Raw genomic sequence first — 23,051 nt, forward strand, 5'->3', positions numbered from 1 at the left:
AGATGAAACTCCATCTGGGCCAACTGCTTTGTTCTTACTTAGCTCCAGGAGCATTTGTTTCACTTTGTCTCTAGACACCTCTATGTGCTCAATGCTGTTCTCTGGAATTCTTATTGTGTCTGGTTCTCTGAAGATCTCATTTTGTACAAACACACTTTGGAACTTTCGTTTAATGTTTCACACATTTCCTTTTCATTTTCCGTGTATCTCTTCCCCATTTTCAACCTCTGAATATTATCCTTTACCTGCAGCTTGCTTTTAATGAATTTACAGCAAAAGACTGGATCCAATTTACATTTGTCTGCTATACCATTCTCAAAGTTCCTCTCTGCCTTTCTCCTTACTGACGTGTAGTTATTTCTTGAATCTTTGTATCGCTGGTATGTTTGGGGGTTTGGTCTCTTTCTATAAAGATTCCATGCTTGTGTTTTTTGATCTCTGGCCCTCTCCCAATTTCTGTTGAACCAACCCTGTTTCCTAGGTCTGCATGTCTGTTTTGGTACGAATGTTTGTGTGCCTTCATAGTATATTTCGCAAAATTTGGCATACATCTCATTTACTTCCTTGCCTAGCAACAAGTCTGCCCAATTATACCCATGAAAAAAATTCTAAGTTCTCCAAAGTGTCCTCTCTTGAAATCGAGTTTAACAACTGTTTCACTGTCTCCATTCTCTACAAGACTATATTGCATAGCGTATTTAACGTCCAAGATGATGTGATCACTCTTGCCCAAGGGAGGAAGGTACTGGAAGTCAAATACCTCCTCTTCTTTCCTGGTGAATACTAGATCCAGTACTGACGGAACATCCCCATCCCCTCATTCTTGTGGCATGCTTGACGTGTTGATACATTGTCTCCAAGATATTATTATAGATATTATTGGAGATACAGTATTATTATTATTACTCCAAGATATTATGGGAGCGGACAGCATGCTGGATTTGTGATCCTGTGGTCCTGGGTTCGATCCCAGGCGCCGGCGAGAAACAATGGGCAGAGTTTCTTTCACCCCATGCCCCTGTTACCTAGCAGTAAAATAGGTACCTGGGTGTTAGTCAGCTGTCACGGACTGCTTCCTGGGGGTGGAGGCCTGGTCGAGGACCGGGCCGCGGGGACACTAAAAAAAAACCAGCGTTGAATGTAATGAAACGCCATTTTCTGGGTGAGTCCCGGAGGCTCCCCGGAGCTATCCCAGGCTGATATGCTAATGTCAGACTTTGGCATCAGTCATGTGTATGGAGTTCTTAGGCCTACCGGGGACCACGGCCAGAACCGGGCCCCCTCAGAGAGGCAAGGGGAGCAATGGCCTATAGAAGCCCCCGTGTAGTTGGAAGCATTCTATGTCTGCCATCGACCGGAACAGGCACCCAGAAAGGTAAGCGCCCCAAAACAAACCCCTATTCTGGTTAAAATTGCTACCTAAAACCGAACTAGTGGATAGAACTCCCCAACCGAAAACCAGCAAACTAGTGTGACGTCACACACTGCCGCGCCGCTGTCTGCGCAGCTCCCCCCTCCCCGGGAGGGGGAAGGGGGAGCCCCAGACCCCCCGCGCCGGCTACCCACACCTCAGTTCTTGAGGCTGGATGTCAAAAACGCGAAAAAACGCCGACCGGAGGGAGGGAGGGATGCCGGGGAGCCTCCGGGACTCACCCAGAAAATGGCGTTTCATTACATTCAACGCTGGTTTTCTGGGGGGAGCCCCGTCGGCTCCCCGGAGCTAACTACCCACAGACAGAAAAAGAGGGACTTACCCGGGAGGCGGCCGTCGCTCACCCCTCAACTCGAAGCCGAGACAACTGGCTGCAACCGCCGACCCAAAGCAACACAGGCCCGACGAGGCCCAGGGACATTCACAAGGTAACGAGCAGCCAGGACCCTGTTCGACCGCCAAAATCCCCGCGCCCGAATATCAGACCAAGACATATTCCCAAAGACGGCAGCAAGAGCCGCGAACTTACGAACGTCATGGGCACGGGGATAGACCGCAGGCTGGCTGGACCTAATAACCCTGCGGACGACCTGAGAGACCCGAACCCACGAACAGGGAAGAAGGGAAACCGGATCAACCCACAGCGCGTCCCCGGACACAGAAGCTGTGGCGCGCAAATATCGGCGAAGCGCCGCAACCGGACACAAAACATGATGCACCCACAAAACTAACACCACACGCAAAGCACAGTGCAGTAGCGACACCGGAGCCAGAGCACACGACCATCGCCTATAGCATCAGCCTCAAGAACTGAGGTGTGGGTAGCTGGCGCGGGGGGTCTGGGGCTCCCCCTTCCCCCTCCCGGGGAGGGGGGAGCTGCGCAGACAGCGGCGCGGCAGTGTGTGACGTCACACTAGTTTGCTTGTTTTCGGTTGGGGAGTTCTATCCACTAGTTCGGTTTTAGGTAGCAATTTTAACCAGAATAGGGGTTTGTTTTGGGGCGCTTACCTTTCTGGGTGCCTGTTCCGGTCGATGGCAGACATAGAATGCTTCCAACTACACGGGGGCTTCTATAGGCCATTGCTCCCCTTGCCTCTCTGAGGGGGCCCGGTTCTGGCCGTGGTCCCCGGTAGGCCTAAGAACTCCATACACATGACTGATGCCAAAGTCTGACATTAGCATATCAGCCTGGGATAGCTCCGGGGAGCCGACGGGGCTCCCCCCAGAAAAGCCCCGAAATCATCTCAAGATAACCTCAAGATAAGATGAGGTTTACAAATCTGCCAGTCCAAATGTCCTCTGTTCTTGCCTCGTAGGCCTCCCAGTCTATTGCCTTAAAGTTGAAGTCCCCCAGTACCAACAATCAGGATTTATCTTTATCAGCTCTTACCATAATCTCTCTCATGACCATTATGAGGCCCTCTCGTTTGTCATCCAGTTCTTCCATTGTCCATGTGTTGCTTGCTGGTGGACTGTAGGCATTTAAAATTATCAGCTTTTCATCTTGATTCCAGAGCTGATATGTCAATATCTCGAGGGTTTTCAAATATTAACCCTCTTATGTGTAATTACCTAAGTGTAGTTACAGGATGAGAGCTACGCTCGTGGTGTCCCGTCTTCCCAGCACTCTTTGTCATATAACGCTTTGAAACTACTGACGGTCTTGGCCTCCACCACCTTCTCACTTAACTTGTTCCAACCGTCTACCACTCTATTTGCGAAGGTGAATTTTCTTATATTTCTTCGGCATCTGTGTTTAGCTAATTTAAATCTATGACCTCTTGGTCTTGAAGTGCCAGGTCTCAGGAAATCTTCCCTGTCGATTTTATCAATTCCTGTTACTATTTTGTATGTAGTGATCATATCACCTCTTTTTCTTCTGTCTTCTAGTTTTGGCATGTTTAATGCTTCCAACCTCTCCTCGTAGCTCTTGCCCTTCAGTTCTGGGAGCCATTTTGTAGCATGTCTTTGCACCTTTTCCAGTTTGTTGATGTGCTTCTTAAGATATGGGCACCACACAACAACTGCATATTCTAGCTTTGGCCTAACAAAAGTCATGAACAATTTCTTTAGTATATCGCCATCCATGTATTTAAATGCAATTCTGAAGTTAGAAAGCATCGCATAGGCTCCTTGCACAATATTCTTTATGTGGTCCTCAGGTGATAGTTTTCTATCTAGAACCACCCCTAGATCTCTTTCTTTATCAGAATTCTTTAAAGATTTCTCACATAATATATAGGTTGTATGGGGTCTATGTTCTCCTATTCCACATTCCATAACATGACATTTATTAACATTAAATTCCATTTGCCAGGTGGTGCTCCATATACTTATTTTGTCCAGGTCTTCTTGAAGGGCATGACAATCATCTAAATTTCTTATCCTTCCTATTATCTTAGCATCATCAGCAAACATGTTCATATAATTCTGTATACCAACTGGTAGATCATTTATGTACACAATAAACATCACTGGTGCAAGAACTGAACCCTGTGGTACTCCACTTGTGACATTTCTCCATTCCGATACATTGCCTCTGATTACTGCCCTCATTTTTCTATCAGTCAGAAAATGTTTCATCCATGATAGAAGCTTACCTGTCACCCCTCCAATATTTTCCAGTTTCCAGAACAACCTCTTATGTGGAACTCTGTCGAAAGCCTTTTTTAGGTCCAGATAGATGCAGTCAACCCAACCATCTCTTTCCTGTAATATCTCTGTGGCTCGATCATAGAAACTGAGTAAATTCGATACACAGGATCTTCCAGATCGAAAACCATACTGTCTGTCTGATATTATATCATTCATTTAGTTTTGATTAGCTTTTCCAATACTTTCACTATTACACTTGTCAATGATACAGGTCTATAATTGAGGGGGTCTTCCCTGCTGCCACTTTTGTAGATTGGAACTATGTTAGCCTGTTTCCACACGTCTGCTATGATTCCTGTACACAGGGATGCCTGAAAGATCAGGTGAAGTGGAATGCTGAGCTCAGATGCACATTCTCTCAGAACCCATGGTGAAACGCCATCTGGGCCAGCTGCTTTGTTCTTCCCGAGCTCCTTTAGCATATTTTCCACTTCATCTCTAGACACCTCTACCCGCTCTATGTTGTTCTCTGGAATTCTTATTGTGTCTGGTTCTCTGAAGATTTCATTTTGTACAAACACACTTTGGAACTTTTCATTTAATGTTTCACACATTTCCTTTTCATTTTCCGTGAATCTGTTTCCCATTTTCAACCTCTGGATATTATCCTTTACCTGCAATTTGTTGTTTATGAATTTAAAGAATAGGCCCGGTTCTGTTTTACATTTATCTGCTATCCCTTTTTCAAAATTTCTTTCTGCCTCTCTCCTTACTGCTGTATAGTTGTTTCTCGCATCTTTGTATCGCTGGTATGTTTGGGGGTTTGGCCTCTTCCTATACTGATTCCATTTTTGTGTCTTTTGGTCTCTTGCCCTCTCACAATTTCTGTCGAACCAATCCTGTTTTCTGGCCCTGCATCTCTGTTTTGGTATGAATGTTTGTGTGCCTTCCTCGTATAGTTTTAAAAATTTGGCATACATTTCACTTACTTCCCTACCTAGCAACAATTCTGTCCAATTACACTCATTAAAAAAATTTCGAAGTTCCCCATAGTTGCCTCTCCTTAAATCGAGTTTATCAACTGTTTCAATGTCCCCATTTTTTTCTAGATGATATCTTAAAGCATATTTAATGTCTAACAGGACGTGATCACTCTTTCCCAAGGGAGGAAGGTACTGGATGTCAAAAATCTCTTCTTCTTTCCTGGTGAATACTAGATCCAGTACTGACGGTATATCTCCTTCCCTCATTCTTGTGGCTTGCTTTATGTGTTGATACAAGAATGTCTCCAGAATGAGGTTCACAAATCTGCATGTCCAAAAGTCCTCCGTTCTTGCTTCATAGGCCTCCCAGTCTATTGCTCTAAAGTTGAAGTCCCCCAGTATCAACAGTCGTGATTTATCTTTATCTGCTTGTACAATAATATCTCTCATGACCATTATGAGGCCCTCTTGTTTGTCATCCAGTTCTTCCTTTGTCCAAGTGTTGCTTGCTGGTGGGCTGTAGGTATTTACAATTATCAGCTTATCATCCTGATTCCAGACCTGCAATGCCATTATGTCAATATCTCGAGGGTTTTCAAATATTAACTCTTTTTACCTTCAGGTGTTTTTTCACCAGTACAGCCACTCCTCCTCCCTTCCTAGTTTTCCTGTCACGTCTCCAAACTGAGTAGCCTCTTGGGAATATGACTTCATTTATTATATTTCCTTCAAGTTTCGTCTCTGATAATGCAACAATATCTGGGACCCTAAGCTGTGTATGTATGTATGTATATGCTAAGTGTGTATGTATATGTATGTGTATAAAGTATATGTGGAAACTGATCAGATTTACATTTCACCTTTGTAAATGCACATTAATGACACTATGTAAAAGACACATCGAACACTTTATGTAGGGCATACATAAATCTGTGTATCTATGTATTTACGTATGTGGGTTAGCTTAGCATTTTAAAAGCACTGAATCACCTTCTGTGGTTGATTGTTCAATAAATCCCTATTTAAAGGGGCCGTATTACGGAAAAATGCGATAAATGAAAACGGGTTCGATTTCAATCAAACTTTTTTGACTAGTTGTATACAAAATTTGGTTCAACTGGCCCAAGTCTCAGCATCGTAGCATAAATAGGAAGGGAGAAAAAAATATTGAATTATGTGTCAAATTTTCCAAAATGGTCAAAAATTAACATCAAACAAAAGTGTCAACTGAAATCATGTCTATGACTAAGCTATCACAATAGCATATGATAAAGTATTTTAATATTTACTTTTATACAAAAAAAAAATCCCCCCAAAATTAATTTTTTTTCTCAATTTTTTTTTTCATATTTTTTATCAGCTAATTTGCATGAAACGTATATACCTTACAGAACAAATGCCTATCTGTAAAGATGCAGATTTTGGAGGAAATTGGTTAAGTCAACTTCAAACAAACCAGTGTTTGATCTTATTTATTTTTCATACTCCGCCCAAGTAAAACAGAAACAAGCAACACTTAGTGGGCCAGCCAGAGGCTTAGGGCCCGTGCAGGAATATCCCTGCAAAAAAAAAAAAAAAAAAATATATTTATTTTCAAGTACTGTACTGTAACATAAAATTGCATCTCTTCTTTCATTTTTTTTTTTTCAATTTACATGAAATTTACACCTTATATGTAGAGTTGACGTCTCTACAACGTTTATGAAACACTTTATTCCTAAGTTCATTTATTGATTTTATAAATACTTGGAAACATGAAATATTGGCATGTATTTTTGGGGGAACTTTGACTACTTGTATTAGTAAAGCTAAACATACCTTGGATAATCCTTTTTATAAAAAATCTTTTATTATATGCTAATATCATATATGAGTGTCATAGAAATGATGTCATTTGAATATTATGGTAGAAGTAGGATATTGAAAATGTGCAAAATTCGTTGGAAAAGAAAACATATCTCCCTTTCTATTTGGGGTGCGATACTGAAATGTAGAACAGTTGCAGCCCTTTTTATATACAACTAGTAAAAAAAAGTTTGGTTGAAATTGAACAACTTTTAATTTACTGTAATCCGGCCCCTTAACCCTCAAACCGCTAGGGGTCCAAATGGATTTAACACCCACAGGTGCAACAAAAAAAAAAAATCCAAAAAATTCTTTCATCTTATAAGTGTTCATTTTTGTTCCCTGATCACGGACAAAATAACAAAAAAATCGTAGGTGGCATATTTTAGCCGCAATAGGGTAGGGAAGTCTGGCAAAAAAAGAGGCGTTGACAGAGCCTTTGCCAGACGAGGTCTACTCCGCTCGAGCTGTCAGGCGGCAGTTGCCACAAATATATTATTACCTAATTATTTCAATGACTCTGACTTTTTCTTAGTTTTTTTTTTTGCAGTATGTTATAAATGGGAGTCTAGTATAACATGAGTGAAGGGGCAGTAGTTAGCATTAAGAGTTATCAAATATGGGAGATCTCAAAGGCCCAGCCCCCCACTAAATATAGAGAAATAAACTTGTAGTGGCTTATTACAGCAATAGTCAGCCTAGAGGTTGATCATAGATCTCCTACACAGGAAAAATGGATACTCCTTTACTAACTTACTTATTTATTAACCCCTTAACAACCCCCCATATACATTCACACCAATAACAATAATAATTACTTTACCACACTATCTTACGTTGAAAGCCTTGGTCCACATAAGCAAGATACAAGGTTTACACTGAGAACAAGCTAGGGTAAGGTACTACTGGTTAAGAACTGAAGCTTGATGCAGCTTAGGGTAGTGAGACCACGTGGTACCCTAATACAACACAACACACACTTAGGGGTATCCAAAACACTGGTAAATACTACCCCCAGGTCTCACCAAACTTTACTACCAGAGTAGGCACACTTACAACCCAGGATATACTTAACTTAAGGTAAGGGAAATAAGTAAGAAGAAAGGTAGAAGGGGAGAAAGGTGCAGCCACAGAGTCCAGCTGTTTACACCTCGAACGCCAACAGAGAAGCCGCTTCCAGCGACCAGCTCAGGGCTCCCGCCTTGTGTGGTGCCGGGAGGAGCCTAATTGATCGTGCAGCTAAACACATTAAAAATCTTCCCCTATGAATCATATTGTTACTTTACTCGTTCTCAGGATAGTTAATCTTATAACAATGTTATACTTAATCCACAACAAGCTCAAGAGTTTGAATGCTTGTGAGCAACAAGATTCGTCCTACGTTTGGCAGGGAAGATACGAACAAAGACACATCGACTTGCGTCTTGCTAATCTAACGTAGCTTATTTAGTTCAATTTGACCTCTGGTTTCCACTTGAGGAACCCAGGGTCGTAACACTGTAATATTATTCAATACAGTGAATTGTGATATATTTACATAATAATATGTGTGAACCATCGCTGTACTCAAAATTATGGTGTGCATATTAGTGATTCAATTATTATGTTCATAAAACAATAAACAAATAGTTTTGCTGTTATTACACTATATATACACAGGTTATATATAAGTATGTGCATGTTTTGTTCACCATAACGAACCACTAAGTTGGTATTGTGAGTCAAAATGCAATGAGGAGTGACCGCCACACACCAGCCAGCCACTCAATGCCACTCCCTCCCTCAACAACACTTCACTTGCCCTCATTCTCCTCCCACAATACTGTTTCTGCAGTTATTCATTATACACAGATGTTATATATAAGTATTTACATGTTTTGTTCACCATATCTGTACATCTAAGCTTGTATGGTGAGTAAAGGCACAAAGACGTAGCTACTCACACAGTCAGCTGGTGGCGGCCGCCCCAAGGCCAGACGCACTAATATTTCTCCTCCAACAATACTGTTTGTGGTGTTATTACGCTATATACACATATTATATATAAGTATCGACCTGTTTTATTCACCATACCTGTACAAATAAGCTGGTATGGTGGCGAAAGACCATAGTGGCCACCAGTAAACAACATGATAAGTCGTGCAGACGACACACCTCCCTCACCAAAATGGCGGCTCCCAACCTACTCCTATTGCTGTTATTACACTCTATACACACGTTATATTTAAGTATCTACATTTGTGTTCACCATAGCGAACCACTAAGCTGGTATGGTAAGTGCAGTCAAAAAAGGTGGCCACACACAGTCAGAAGACGACGCCACCACCCTCCCTCCCACAGCATTACTCCTCCCTCCTTGAAGCACAGCGTTAAATATCACCACGATCCTGCTATTATCAGTATTCTGGTCTGTTTTATCACAGTCAGGGGGTCTTCTGTAATACTATCATTGCTAAATAATAGCATGAACATATATATTATGGCATTTGTAGGCGTTGCTGTGGTCACAAGCTGAACAGCGGTGCTGTGAGCTCGTGCTGTGTGCGTCAGCCTTGGTGGCTCGCTCAATACTGAAGCTCTCACACCCAAGAATGTTGGCCTGAATCTGGCAACTATCGGTCGTGGCTGCACTATAGCTGCCCCTATCCCAGGCGGGGCATTTAAATTATAGCGCTAGACACGAAATCATATATATCGTGGCACCTCGACATACGATTACGATAATTTACTTACCTACTTACGATAATTTCAAGTTACGATGTAAATTTCTTCGAAAAATGCGACTCGACATCCGATGGTGTCGTCGACTTCCGATATTTGTTGGTACACGTTCGGGTCGACCGAGCACGTGGTTCCCAGTCATGCGGCCGACCTGCCTCAGTTTACTACAGCTGCCCGCTTAGTAACGATCGCACCTATAAGAAATTCCACTTTTGTGGTGATTTTTTGCATTTTGAACATTAAAGTAATTATTATATATCATGCTATGAGTCCCAGGAAAGTCAGTGGTAAGGTTCAACATATGAAAACCCATGTAAGGATGACCATAGAGCAGAAACAAGAGTTCAGAATGTCTCTTCCTCAACAATTAAGAAAATGTGTGCAGCATGGGAAGAATTGCAAACCTTTGCTGAAACGACTCACCCAAATCAAGCTGCAGTAGGTCGTTGCCTTAACCTATTCAATGACATTGTGATGCATCATTACAGACAAATGTTAAAATGAAGGGAAAAACAAATGTCTCTTGACAAATTTGTAGTGAGACAAACAAGCACTGAACCACAACCAGGTCCTAGTGGTATTCAGGCAAAACGTAGGAGAGAGAGTACCCCAGAGTAAACATCTCTGCCTGATGTGATAATGGAAGGGGACTCCTCTTCCAAACAGGAACAACTCTCTTCCTTCCCCCCTCATCACCATCTTCCATACGCCATCAAGAGCCCTCCATAAAGGTAAGAGACACTTTGGCACTGTATTGTAGTTAGAAAAAACATTGTATTCAGTATAAAATGTATTTGTATGTTGATATTTTGGAGGGTGGGGAACAGATTAATTCAATTCCCTTTATTTCTTATGGGAATAATCGCTTCGACTTACGATATTTCAACTTACGATATTTCGACTTACGATCCGTCTCTGGGAACGGATTAGCATCGTAAGTCGAGGCCCCACTCTATATGACATGCGCGGTTTCGGTTTTGTCACTGAAAGCATATGTATATGATTTGCGCGGTTTAAGGGTTAACCATACATTTAACACATTTCTAACCCAGTCCTTGGAGGACAGAAAAATGTATATATGCTGGTTAGCATTGTAAATGTGAGGCCACGTCTGTGGTAGAAAAAAAATGGCTCCCAGAACTGAAAGACAAGAGCTACGAGGAGAGGTTAGAGGCATTAAATATGCCAAAATTAGAAGACGGAAGAAAAGGAGGTGATATGATCACTACGTACAAAATAGTAACAGGAATTGATAAAATCGACAGGGAAGATTTCCTGAGACCTGGCACTTCAAGACCAAGAGGTCATAGATTTAAACTAGCTAAACACAGATGCCGAAGAAATATAAGAAAATTCACCTTCGCAAAAAGAGTGGTAAACGGTTGGAACAAGTTAAGTGAGAAGGTGGTGGAGGCCAAGACCGTCAGTAGTTTCAAAGCGTTATATGACAAAGAGTGCTGGGAAGACGGGACACCACGAGCGTAGCTCTCATCCTGTAACTACACTTAGGTAATTACACTTAGGTAATTACTCGCCAGGTCTGGTCACCCCCAACACACACTCGCCAGGTCTGGTCACCCCCCACACACACACACTCGCCAGGTCTGGTCACCCCAAACACACACACACACACTCGCCAGGCCTGGTTGCCCCCACACACACAAACACTCGCCAGGCCTGGTCGCCCCACACACACACTCGCCAAGTCTGGTTGCCCCCACACACACACACTCACCAGGCCTGGTCACCTTCCCCCCCCCCCCCACACACACACACTCGCCAGGTCTGGTCACCCCACACACACACACTCGCCAGGTCTGGTAGCCGCCCCCCCCCCCCCACACACACAGTCGCCAGGTCTGGTCGCCCCCACACACACACTCGCCAGGTCTGGTCGCCCCCACACACACACACACTCGCCAGGCCTGGTCACCCCACACACACACACACACACTCACAAGGTCGGGTCACCCCACACACACACTCACAAGGTCGGATCACCCCACACACACAAGGTCGGGTCACCCCGAACACCCCAGGAACTAAACACAGTCAGATAACTTTCAAAGTGTGTCTCAACATATTAACCAATATATCATAGTGATTACCATCCGACCGTTTGTGTTCAAGGAAAAATAAGTGAAATTCGTGTGTAGATATATATATATCAGACGTCACCCTATCCCCACTGGATTTTGAAGAAGCCATAAACAGTATGCCTATGCACTCTGCACCAGGCCCGGATTCTTGGAACTCCATATTCATAAAGAACTGTAAAAAACCACTATCGCAGGCCCTCCACATTCTGTGGAGACAAAGCCTAGATACTGGCGTTATTCCTGATATACTAAAAACAGCAGAGATAGCACCACTTCATAAAGGAGGAAATAAGGCAGAGGCAAAAAATTACAGACCGATAGCGCTAACATCGCACATCATAAAAATTTTTGAGAGAGTGCTAAGAAGTAAAATCACAAAATACATGGAATCACAGCAACTCCATAACCCCGGACAACATGGTTTCAGAACAGGGCGCTCTTGCCTGTCGCAGTTGCTGGACCACTATGATATGGCATTAGATGCTATGGAAGACAAACATAACGCGGATGTAATTTACACAGATTTCGCAAAAGCTTTTGATAAATGTGACCATGGTGTTATTGCACATAAAATGCGTTCAAAAGGAATTACCGGAAAAATAGGCAGATGGATCTACAATTTCCTGACCAACAGAACCCAATGTGTAATAGTCAACAAAATAAAATCCAGCCCATCAACCGTGAAGAGCTCAGTCCCCCAGGGCACTGTGCTTGCTCCAGTACTTTTTCTCATCCTCATTTCGGACATAGACAAGAACACAACCTATAGCACTGTATCATCCTTTGCAGATGACACTAGGATCTTCATGAGAGTAGGCAACATAGAGGACACGGCGAACCTCCAGTCAGATGTAGATCAGGTCTTTCTATGGGCTACAGAAAATAATATGGTGTTTAACGAAGATAAGTTCCAGCTCATGCGCTTTGGAAAAAATGAAAATATAAAAACGGAAACCACGTACAAAACTCAGGCAAATCATAACATAGAACGAAAAGGCAATGTAAAGGATCTGGGTGTACTCATGTCGGAAGACCTTACCTTTAAAGAACACAATAAAGTAGCCGTCACAACTGCAAGAAAAATGACAGGTTGGATAACAAGAACTTTTCACACTAGAGATGCTATACCGATGATGATACTTTTCAAAACGCTTGTGCTCTCTAGAGTGGAGTACTGCTGCACAATGACAGCACCTTTCAAAGCTGGAGAAATTACTGAACTGGAGAGCGTGCAGAGATCCTTTACTGCTAGAATCCACTCAGTAAAACATCTAAACTATTGGGACTGACTAAAGAGCCTAAAACTGTACTCCCTTGAGCGCAGGCGGGAGAGGTACATAATAATTTACACGTGGAAAATATTAGAGGGGCTGGTCCCAAACCTGCACACAGAAATAACATCACATGAGACCAGAAGACATGGCAGGATGTGCAGAATACCCCCGTTGAAAAACAGAGGTGCAACTAGTACTCTGAGAGAGAACTCTATCAACATCAGAGGTCCGAGACTGTTCAACACGCTTCCACTACACATAAGGGGCATAACTGGCCGACCCCTCACAGTGTTCAAGAGAGAACTGGATAAGCACCTCCAAAGGATACCTGATCAACCAGGCTGTGACTCGTACGTCAGGCTGCGAGCAGCCGCGTCCAACAGCCTGGTTGATCAGTCCGGCAACCAGGAGGCCTGGTCGACGACCGGGCCGCGGGGACGCTAAGCCCCGGAAGCACCTCAAGGTAACCTCAAGGTAAGGTAGTCAAGGCCTGCCCTCTCGTGGTGCCAGGAGGCCTTACGCGATAGTTGCCAAGTCGTCATTAAATCACATCTCTCGCTATTGAAACATCAAGTAATCAGTGCCCATAATGCTAAGCTCTCTATGCAAAACCTGTCTCTATTATAACAAAAATTAAGATAACATATTTTAATATCAAGTGAACAAATTATACACAAAATAATTCCGTCGTGTGTATGTAAACAAGGGCCATTTGGAGGTAGGCCTACCCCAGTACCCTGTGTGTGTGTATTTGTTCAAATAGTGTAACATACTCAGGTAACTAGTGCCCAGACACAGAAACTAGACGCCTCCGCTGTAAGATAACTAGTGGGAAAATGCAAGTAATGTAATCTAACAAGTGAGCAAAACAAATTAAGAGTGCGACACGTGGTAGCAACACTGGCCGTCCATACAGCCTCCTCCAGGCCTGTCTCAAGTTGGTAAACACCACGGTCAATGCCCACGGCCAGCATCCACAGTCAACCCCCCCACCGTTCAACACCCCACCTTGTAAGACCTTGTAAGACCATCACCACTGAACAGAAGTGTCCAAAAATGGCTCTGATAAAAACGTGCATAGAATGCAACATGAAGGTAGATTACCAACAGAGCTTTCAATGCCAACTCTTTTCAGCAGCCATACACAAAAAATGTGCCAACATGACTAACAATTCAAGGAGAAATGGTCCCAGTGATCACTCTGTGTACTGGCTCTGCAAAAAGGATGATGTAACTTTTTTTAAATTGATGGAAATCCTGGATAAAACTCCTGCCGAAAACAGAGAATTACTAATTAATGCCTGCATAGCAATTTCTAATGTCTTCAAACAAACTGTACATTACACCAAGGTACAACCAGACGTGGCACAGAGCTCGGTGGCAGCGGCGCCTGAGCAGGGCGCGGAGTCGGGGACGCCTGAGCAGGGCGCGGAGTCGGGGACGCCTGAGCAGGGCGCGGAGTCGGGGACGCCTGAGCAGGGCGCGGAGTCGGGGACGCCTGAGCAGGGCGCGGAGTCGGGGACGCCTGAGCAGGGCGCGGAGTCGGGGACGCCTGAGCAGGGCGCGGAGTCGGGGACGCCTGAGCAGGGCGCGGAGTCGGGGACGCCTGAGCAGGGCGCGGAGTCGGGGACGCCTGAGCAGGGCGCGGAGTCGGGGGCGCCTGAGCAGGGCGCGGAGTCGGGGACGCCTGAGCAGGGCGCGGAGTCGGGGACGCCCGAGCAGGGCGCGGAGTCGGGGACGCCTGAGCAGGGCGCGGTGTCACAGGCCCCGGAGCAGAGCGCGGTGTCACAGGCCCCGGAGCAGAGCGCGGTGTCACAGGCCCCGGAGCAGAGCGCGGTGTCACAGGCCCCGGAGCAGAGCGCGGTGTCACAGGCCCCGGAGCAGAGCGCGGTGTCACAGGCCCCGGAGCAGAGCGCGGTGTCACAGGCCCAGGAGCAGAGCGCGGTGTCACAGGCCCCGGAGCAGAGCGCGGTGTCACAGGCCCCGGAGCAGAGCGCGGTGTCACAGGCCCCGGAGCAGAGCGAGGTGTCACAGGCCCCGGAGCAGAGCGCGGTGTCACAGGCCCCGGAGCAGAATGCGGTGTCACAGGCCCCGGAGCAGAGCGCGGTGTCACAGGCCCCGGAGCAGAGCGCGGTGTCACAGGCCCCGGAGCAGAGCGCGGTGTCACAGGCCCCGGAGCAGAGCGCGGTGTCACAGGCCCCGGAGCAGAGCGCGGTGTCACAGGCCCCGGAGCAGAGCGCGGTGTCACAGGCCCCGGAGCAGAGCCCGGTGTCACAGGCACCGGAGCAGAGCGAGGTGTCACAGGCCCCGGAGCAGAGCGCGGTGTCACAGGCCCCGGAGCAGAGCGCGGTGTCACAGGCCCCGGAGCAGAGCACGGTGTCACAGGCCCCGGAGCAGAGCGCGGTGTCACAGGCCCCGGAGCAGGGCACAGTGTCACAGGCACCGGAGCAGGGCACAGTGTCACAGGCACCGGAGCAGGGCACAGTGTCGGGGACGCAGCAGCAGAGTGCGGTCCCTGGCAAAGGGAAACAAACAAAACAAGGCCCCAAAATCTGTTGGTATTACAAATGGGCTACCTGTAAGCATGGGGAATCGGGAAGAATAAATGGAACATGTACATACGATCACCCTAGAAAGTGCAGAAACCTCCTCAATACAGGTAAATGTACCAAAAGCTGTGAATTCTTACACCCAGAAATTTGCAAGAACTCTTTGGACAGGAAAGAGTGCTTCAATGCTGAATGTCCAGCTTTTCATATAAGAGGTACCAGGCGAATAAAACCGACAGACTACCACTATGAAAACAGCCACTACTCCATCGACCAGGATAATTTTTTAGCAAGAGGAGGAGGATAAAAATGGCTAAAAATGACCAGACTCTACCACCAACTCGGTCAAATGCTAGAGAGGACGCAAACACAGTGGCTTCCTTACCAGAGCCTCCGATATTAACACCAAGTAAAGCATCCAGCACTTCCACTAACACGATAACATCATTTATATTTGCCAACATCCAGGGTATAAAAACACGCAAATCCAACAAAGTTCACTTTATAGATGGTCTCCTTCATGAGGCAAATGCAGTGTTTGCAGCCCTAACGGAAACTCACACAAAGGACTACCTTGATGGTGAAATATGGATCTCAGAATACAATCTCTTCAGATGTGATAGGAAACACCGGCTTCAGGGTGGGGTCAGCCTCTACATCAAAGACACACTCATCTGTACTGAGCTGCTAAACACCTCAAATGATATGGTGGAAGTGCTGAGTCAAAATAGAGATCCTAAATGTAGTTGTTGTCCTTGTATATAAGTCACCGGAGGCAAACCCTCAGCAGTTTAAAAACCAACTAATGAAAATAGAGCACTGCTTGGAAAACCTCACAAATCCAGCTCCGAACATCATCCTGCTTAGGGACTTCAACCTAAGGCACCTGAAATGGAAGCACCTGACTAATACAGTAATATCAGAAAGAATACCAGGAAGTAGCCTAAATGAACAGGCACATGCAAATGACCTGCTACGGATGTGCGACAGGTTTGCCTTAAACCAGCAAATAGTAGAACCAACTAGGAAGGAGAACACGCTGGACCTCATTTTCACTAATAATGATGAGTTGATCGGGAACATAATGATTACAAATACCTGTTACTCAGATCACAACTTAATTGAAGTTCTGACAACCATGGGGAATGGACCTTCAAAACCAGTCCAGATTCCCGGTGGAGGAGATTTCAGCAAATTCAACTTCAATAATAAATGGATAAACTGGGAGCAAATAAACCAGGACTTCACAGAAATAAACTGGGAAGAACAGCTAGGAAATGCAAACCCGAACCAGTGCCTGGAAAAAATAAGCTCAGTAGCACTAGAAATATGTTCAAACCGCAAACCCCTAAGAAAAAAGAGAGAGATGCAGATTGGAACGGGAACGTCGTTCCCTATACAGTGTATAGGCGAAGAAAACGAATCGCGGAACAACTTAAGAGTCGCACCCTATCTCAAGAACGGCGAAGAAGGTTAGGTAGAGAAATAGAAACAATTGAACTCAAGCTACAAGAATCATACAAAACCCAGGAGAGGCAAAGAGAGCAAAAGGCCATCAGTGAAATAGAGAGAAATCTGAAATATTTTTTCTCCTATGCAAAATCAAGATCAAAAACCACATCTAGTATCGGGCCCCTGCGAAAGGGAGATGGAACTTTCACCGATGACAACAAAGAAATGAGCGAGTTACTGAAGAAGCAGTACGACTCTGTTTTCAGCGAGCCATTAAATGCACTAAAGATTGATAACCCAAATGAATTTTTCATGGATATGATACCAACATCAAATCATATATCAGACGTCGCCCTATCCCCACTAGATTTTGAAGAAGTCATAAACAGTATGCCTATGCACTCTGCACCAGGCCCGGATTCTTGGAACTCCATATTCATCAAGAACTGTAAAAAAAACACTATCGCAGGCCCTTCACATTCTGTGGAGACAAAGCCTAGATACTGGCGTTATCCCTGACATACTAAAAACAGCAGAGATAGCACCACTCCATAAAGTAGGAAGTAAGGCAGAGGCAAAAAATTACAGACCGATAGCACTAACATCGCACATCATAAAAATTTTTGAGAGAGTGCTAAGAAGTAAGATCACAAAATACATGGAATCAGAGCATCTCCATAACCCCGGACAACATGGTTTCAGAACAGGGCGCTCTTGCCTGTCGCAGTTGCTGGACCACTATGATATGGCATTAGATGCTATGGAAGACAAACAAAACGCTGATGTAATTTACACAGATTTCGCAAAAGCTTTTGATAAATGTGACCATGGTGTTATTGCACATAAAATGCGTTCAAAAGGAATTACCGGGAAAATAGGCAGATGGATCTACAATTTCCTGACTAACAGAACCCAATGTGTAATAGTCAACAAAATAAAATCCAGCCCATCAACCGTGAAGAGCTCAGTTCCCTAGGGTACTGTGCTTGCTCCAGTACTTTTTCTCATCCTCATATCGGACATAGACCAGAACACAACCTATAGCACTGTATCATCCTTTGCAGATGACACTAGGATTTTCATGAGAGTTGGCAACATAGAGGACACGGTAAACCTCCAATCAGATGTAGATCAGGTCTTTCTATGGGCTACAGAAAATAATATGGTGTTTAATGAGGATAAGTTCCAGCTCATGCGCTACGGAAAAATTGAAAATATAAAAACAGAAACCACGTACAAAACTCAGGCAAATCATAACATAGAACGAAAAGGCAATGTAAAGGATCTGGGTGTACTCATGTCGGAAGACCTTACCTTTAAAGAACACAATAAAGTAGCCGTCACAACTGCAAGAAAAATGACAGGTTGGATAACAAGAACTTTTCACACTAGAGATGCTATACCGATGATGATACTTTTCAAAACGCTTGTGCTCTCTAGAGTGGAGTACTGCTGCACAATGACAGCCCCTTTCAAAGCTGGAGAAATTGCTGACCTGGAGAGCGTGCAGAGATCCTTTATTGCTAGAATCCACTCAGTAAAACATCTAAATTACTGGGACCGACTAAAGAGCCTAAATCTGTACTCCCTTGAGCGCAGGCGGGAGAGATACATAATAATTTACACGTGGAAAATAATTGAGGGGCTGGTCCCAAACCTGCACACAGAAATAACATCACATGAGACCAGAAGACATGGCAGGATGTGCAGAATACCCCCGTTGAAAAGCAGAGGTGCAACAGGTACTCTGAGAGAGAACTCTATCAACATCAGAGGCCTGAGACTGTTCAACACGCTTCCACTACACATAAGGGGCATAACTGGCCGACCCCTCACAGTGTTCAAGAGAGAACTGGATAAGCACCTCCAAAGGATACCTGATCAACCAGGCTGTGACTCATACGTCAGGCTGCGAGCAGCCACGTCTAACAGCCTGGTTGATCAGTCCAGCAACCAGGAGGCCTGGTCGACGACCGGGCCGCGGGGACGCTAAGCCCCGGAAGCACCTCAAGGTAACCTCAAGGTAACCCCTCACACACACACACACACACTCACAAGGTCGGGTCACCCCACACACTCGCCAGGTCTGGTCAACCCCCCCCCCCCCAAACACTCTCGCCAGGTCTGGTCGCCCCACACACACACACACACACTCGCCAGGCCTGGTCTCCCCACACACACATACTCGCCAGGCCTGGTCGCCCCACACACACACTCGCCAGGCCTGGTCACCCCCCACACACACACACTCGCCAGGCCTGGTCACCCCACACACACACACTCGCCAGGCCTGGTCACCCCACACATACACACACTCGCCAGGCCTGGTCACCCCACACATACACACACTCGCCAGGCCTGGTCACCCCACACATACACACACTCGCCAGGCCTGGTCACCCCACACATACACACACTCACCAGGCCTGGTCACCCCACACACACACACACTCACAAGGTCGGGTCACCACACACTCACCACCAGGGAAGAACAAGACAAAACGTTAGCGTCGTGAGCCACCAAGCGAGCTCCAACAAAAACAAACCACTGTGAGGGCAACACTCCAGAGCACGTTGCCAGGTAACGACTTTAATTGAATTATAAATAAATAAATAATAAATAAACTTTTATTCAGGAAAAGTACATACATAGTTGATTTACAAACATAATGTAAGATTTATAGATAGAGCTAGTACATACAATACCTAAAGCCACTAATACGCATAGCGTATTATTTGTGGCGTATCGTATAATTTAGTTCATTTATTATGCACCCCATACCCATCTTGTGGGCAGTAGTGGAAAGGGTTACAGAGGCACATAATGGGCTCAGGGACTGAACCCCACAATTCATTTAGCTAAGCAAGTTACAATCTTGATCAGTGCGGTCTGCTGCATGATGCGAGGAGGACGTGTTGCTCCGCATCTTCGTGTTTGCACGTGGCTGCTGCAGCTAGATGTTGTGAATTTGTTCTCGACTGTTGCAGTGATACAGTGCCTTTGTGTATCGAGGAAATGGCTGAGGCGGTCTGCCTAGGTGATGGAAGATCCTGTACTGGGCCTGGAGAGTGTGACAGTGGGGATGGCAGACAGGATGATACTAGGCCGTATCAAGCAGTAGTAAACAGATATAAACGGAGAAATATTCAAAGACAGCGAGACGAAGACAGTGAGGAGGAAATAACAAAGAGACCAAAAAATGAAGACATGCTCAGCAGGACGCGGGAGATGCAGACTAATGGAAGGAAGAGGCTGTTGTTCCCTACAGCATGTCAACTGAATTTCCATCAAAAGCTGGAGTGGACGGTTCGTTTGGCTAAGGAGTTTTTTGAATATGAACCACTATTCAAGGAGGGTCTTCACCGGCCCTATATAACAGTTGGGACAGAAGAGGCCGTGGAACACCTAACGAAGGATGGGTTTGAGAATATTGTGATGGTTACTCCGGAAAAAGGTATGATGTACACCAAGGTCATAGTGTTTAAGTATCCAACTTATTTGGATCCTGATTATCTATTGCTCAACAATGATAGTGTTGTTTGGGCAAAGAGGAACAGTGTTCGTGGTGAAAAACAAAGCCAGGTTGTTGCCTTGGTAAAGGGTGAGGCTCCAGAAAGAATTTTTGTGCAAGGACTAGGCTACAGGAAAGTTGTAAAATACATTGAGGAGCCCATATTATGCATGAAGTGTTCTCGTTGGGGACATATGGCTTGGAAATGCCAGTTTGACTCCAGGTGTCGGTACTGTGGTAAGAAACACGACTCTCGAGAGTGTAGAGTCAAGATTAAAAACGGTGAAAAAATCGTCCCATCTTGTTGCAATTGTCGAGGCAGCCACAATGCTGGTTCCTATCTATGTCGCATGAAGCCTCATCTGAGAGACTCGAGGACGGGTGCTACAAGCAGGATAGATGTATCCTCGAAGGAAGGAAAGATTGTACAGCAGGAACATGGAGGAAACAGTTGGAAGCCAATGACAGCGCCTATGAACAATGTGTGGGAGAAAGGAACAGAGACAATTAAGGCGAGCCTAGGGAAAGTAGGAAATGCAGCTGAAAAAATTAAACCTTGTGGAAACAAGGTTCAGGTCAATATAGTGAACTCTGAGGTTGGTACTCAAATATTGGAATATCTAAAAAAACTAGAAAAGAGGATTGAGGCATTAGAAAAATTAACTATGGGGGGTAGACGGGGTGAAGATGGTGGTGAAACAGGACGTGAAGTGGAAAGTGAAACAGGACGTGAAATGGAAAGTGAAACAGGACGTGAAATGGAAAGTGAAACAGGACGTGAAATGGAAAGTGAAACAGGACGTGAAATGGAAAGCCAAACAGGACGTGAAATGGAAAGCCAAACAGGACGTGAAATGGAAAGCCAAACAGGACGTGAAATGAAAAGCCAAACAGGACGTGAAATGAAAAGCCAAACAGGACGTGAAATGGAAAGTGAAACAGGACGTGAAATGGAAAGTGAAACAGGACGTGAAATGGAAAGTCAGACAGGACGTGAAATGGAAAGTGAAATAGGACGTGAAGTGGAAAGTGAAACAGGACGTGAAATGTGCGTTGAAGAAAGTAAGGAAGAACATGACGTATTGATGATAGAGGATAGTCAGGAAAATGAACTTTCTAGTAGTGTTAGCGTTCAACCTTCTGTAGTGACAAATGTTGAAACAAAGGTTAAAGTAAAACGGTATAGAGAAATAAGAAAGAAATTAGATATGAATAAGATCACCTTTGATGCTAGTAGCTGTTGTGCAAATGAGGAGAAAGCAGAAATGTTACAGTGTTGGGAGAGTCTGTCTGAGAAAATCTCGTATCTAATGGAATGTGACAGACAGGGCAAAGGTAGTTTTATTAAATCATGGATGAAAGTAGAGTGAGAATATTATCTTGGAGCGTTAATGGGTTAAAATCTAGTGCGGTGGATGTACACTATTATACTCTTAGATAGTACTATATTAACCTGATATGTTACATGGGATTCTTGTATTTGTACTCACTGAATTTGTGCGCCCCTTGAGGGACTTGAAGTATGGGAAGGGGTAGAAATAGCCTAAGCTAATCTTTGAGTTTTTTTTTTTCTTTCTTTTTTTAACTTGTCTCAATAAACCTACTTGAACTTGGAAGACCATTATGTATTAAAGTGTCAAATTATGGATAACCATAGAAATAAGGAAATAAGTAGTGTACCACTTCAAATTGTTTGGATGTGTGATAATGATATGATAGACAGAATACTTAGGAACTACAAGAATTTTGCCCCAATGATTGTAACACTATATTAATATGCAATGTTAAATGTTGTATTGTGATTTGTGTATCTGTACTCACTGAATTTGTGCGCCCCTTGAGGGACTTGAAGTAGAGGGGGTAGAAATAGCCTAAGCTACTCTATCCCTTTGAGATGTATTTTTTTCTTGTCTCAATAAACATACTTGAACTTGAACTTGAACTTGAACAATCTTGATGAGCTAGTTACAAAATTCAATATAAGTCTTCACATCAACAATGGGTTCGAGATCGACCACAAGTACAGTTTCTAAATTAAGCAACTGACATATATAATAATAATAATAATAATAATAATAATAATAATAATAATAATAATAATTTTATTTAGGTAAGGTACATACATAAAGAGATTTTTAAGGTCACTAGATAGCCACGGAGGATACACAAGTTTGGTGGAGAGAACAAAAAATCAGTAGAGACTGACAAGATGAATATATAAAAAAATTTGACAAATGATAATTGTAAAGTAAAATAATCTTAAAGATAATAAATTTTATTAAGCTTAGTTTTAACTTATAATTAGTATGAATTTAATTAAAAGAACAAAAATGAGATCAATAATTGATTTCAATAAATGATATAGATCAATACAAATAAATTTAAAATATAAATGGAATAGGGTAAGATTAGATTTAAGAGTAAAATTTTACAACGAAAGTGAGGTTGATGCTTGCATAAGTGCATGGAGACTTGATGGATTATTTAGGAAATTATACAATACAATACAATACAATTTTATTTAGGTAAGGTACATACATACAATAAATATTTACAAGGATTGTTTGACTTATAGGTATAGCTAGTACA

General features: G+C 44.1%; 1 protein-coding gene across 5 annotated transcripts in view; it reads right to left on the reverse strand.

Moving 5' to 3' along the window:
• The window catches only part of LOC123756093 (SAP30-binding protein), a 154,013-nt gene extending 134,511 nt beyond the window's left edge, over positions 1-19,502 (reverse strand). Inside the window, exons 1-2 of one of the 5 annotated variants that reach the window (XM_069336543.1) lie at positions 19,430-19,502; positions 9,589-9,770 (exon numbers count right to left, since the gene is read on the reverse strand). The gene's annotated coding sequence lies outside the window, so the exon portion shown is untranslated. Of the gene's footprint in view, positions 1-9,588; positions 9,771-10,934; positions 11,078-11,534; positions 11,543-19,405 lie in introns of those variants that run through there. The other 4 variants (XM_045739088.2, XM_045739089.2, XM_069336547.1 and 1 more) reach the window with 4 other exon arrangements.
• Between the last annotated feature and the right edge of the window lie 3,549 nt (positions 19,503-23,051).

The sequence above is a fragment of the Procambarus clarkii genome, chromosome 36, assembly GCF_040958095.1.
Source record: "Procambarus clarkii isolate CNS0578487 chromosome 36, FALCON_Pclarkii_2.0, whole genome shotgun sequence".
Classification (NCBI taxonomy): Eukaryota; Metazoa; Arthropoda; class Malacostraca; order Decapoda; family Cambaridae; genus Procambarus; species Procambarus clarkii.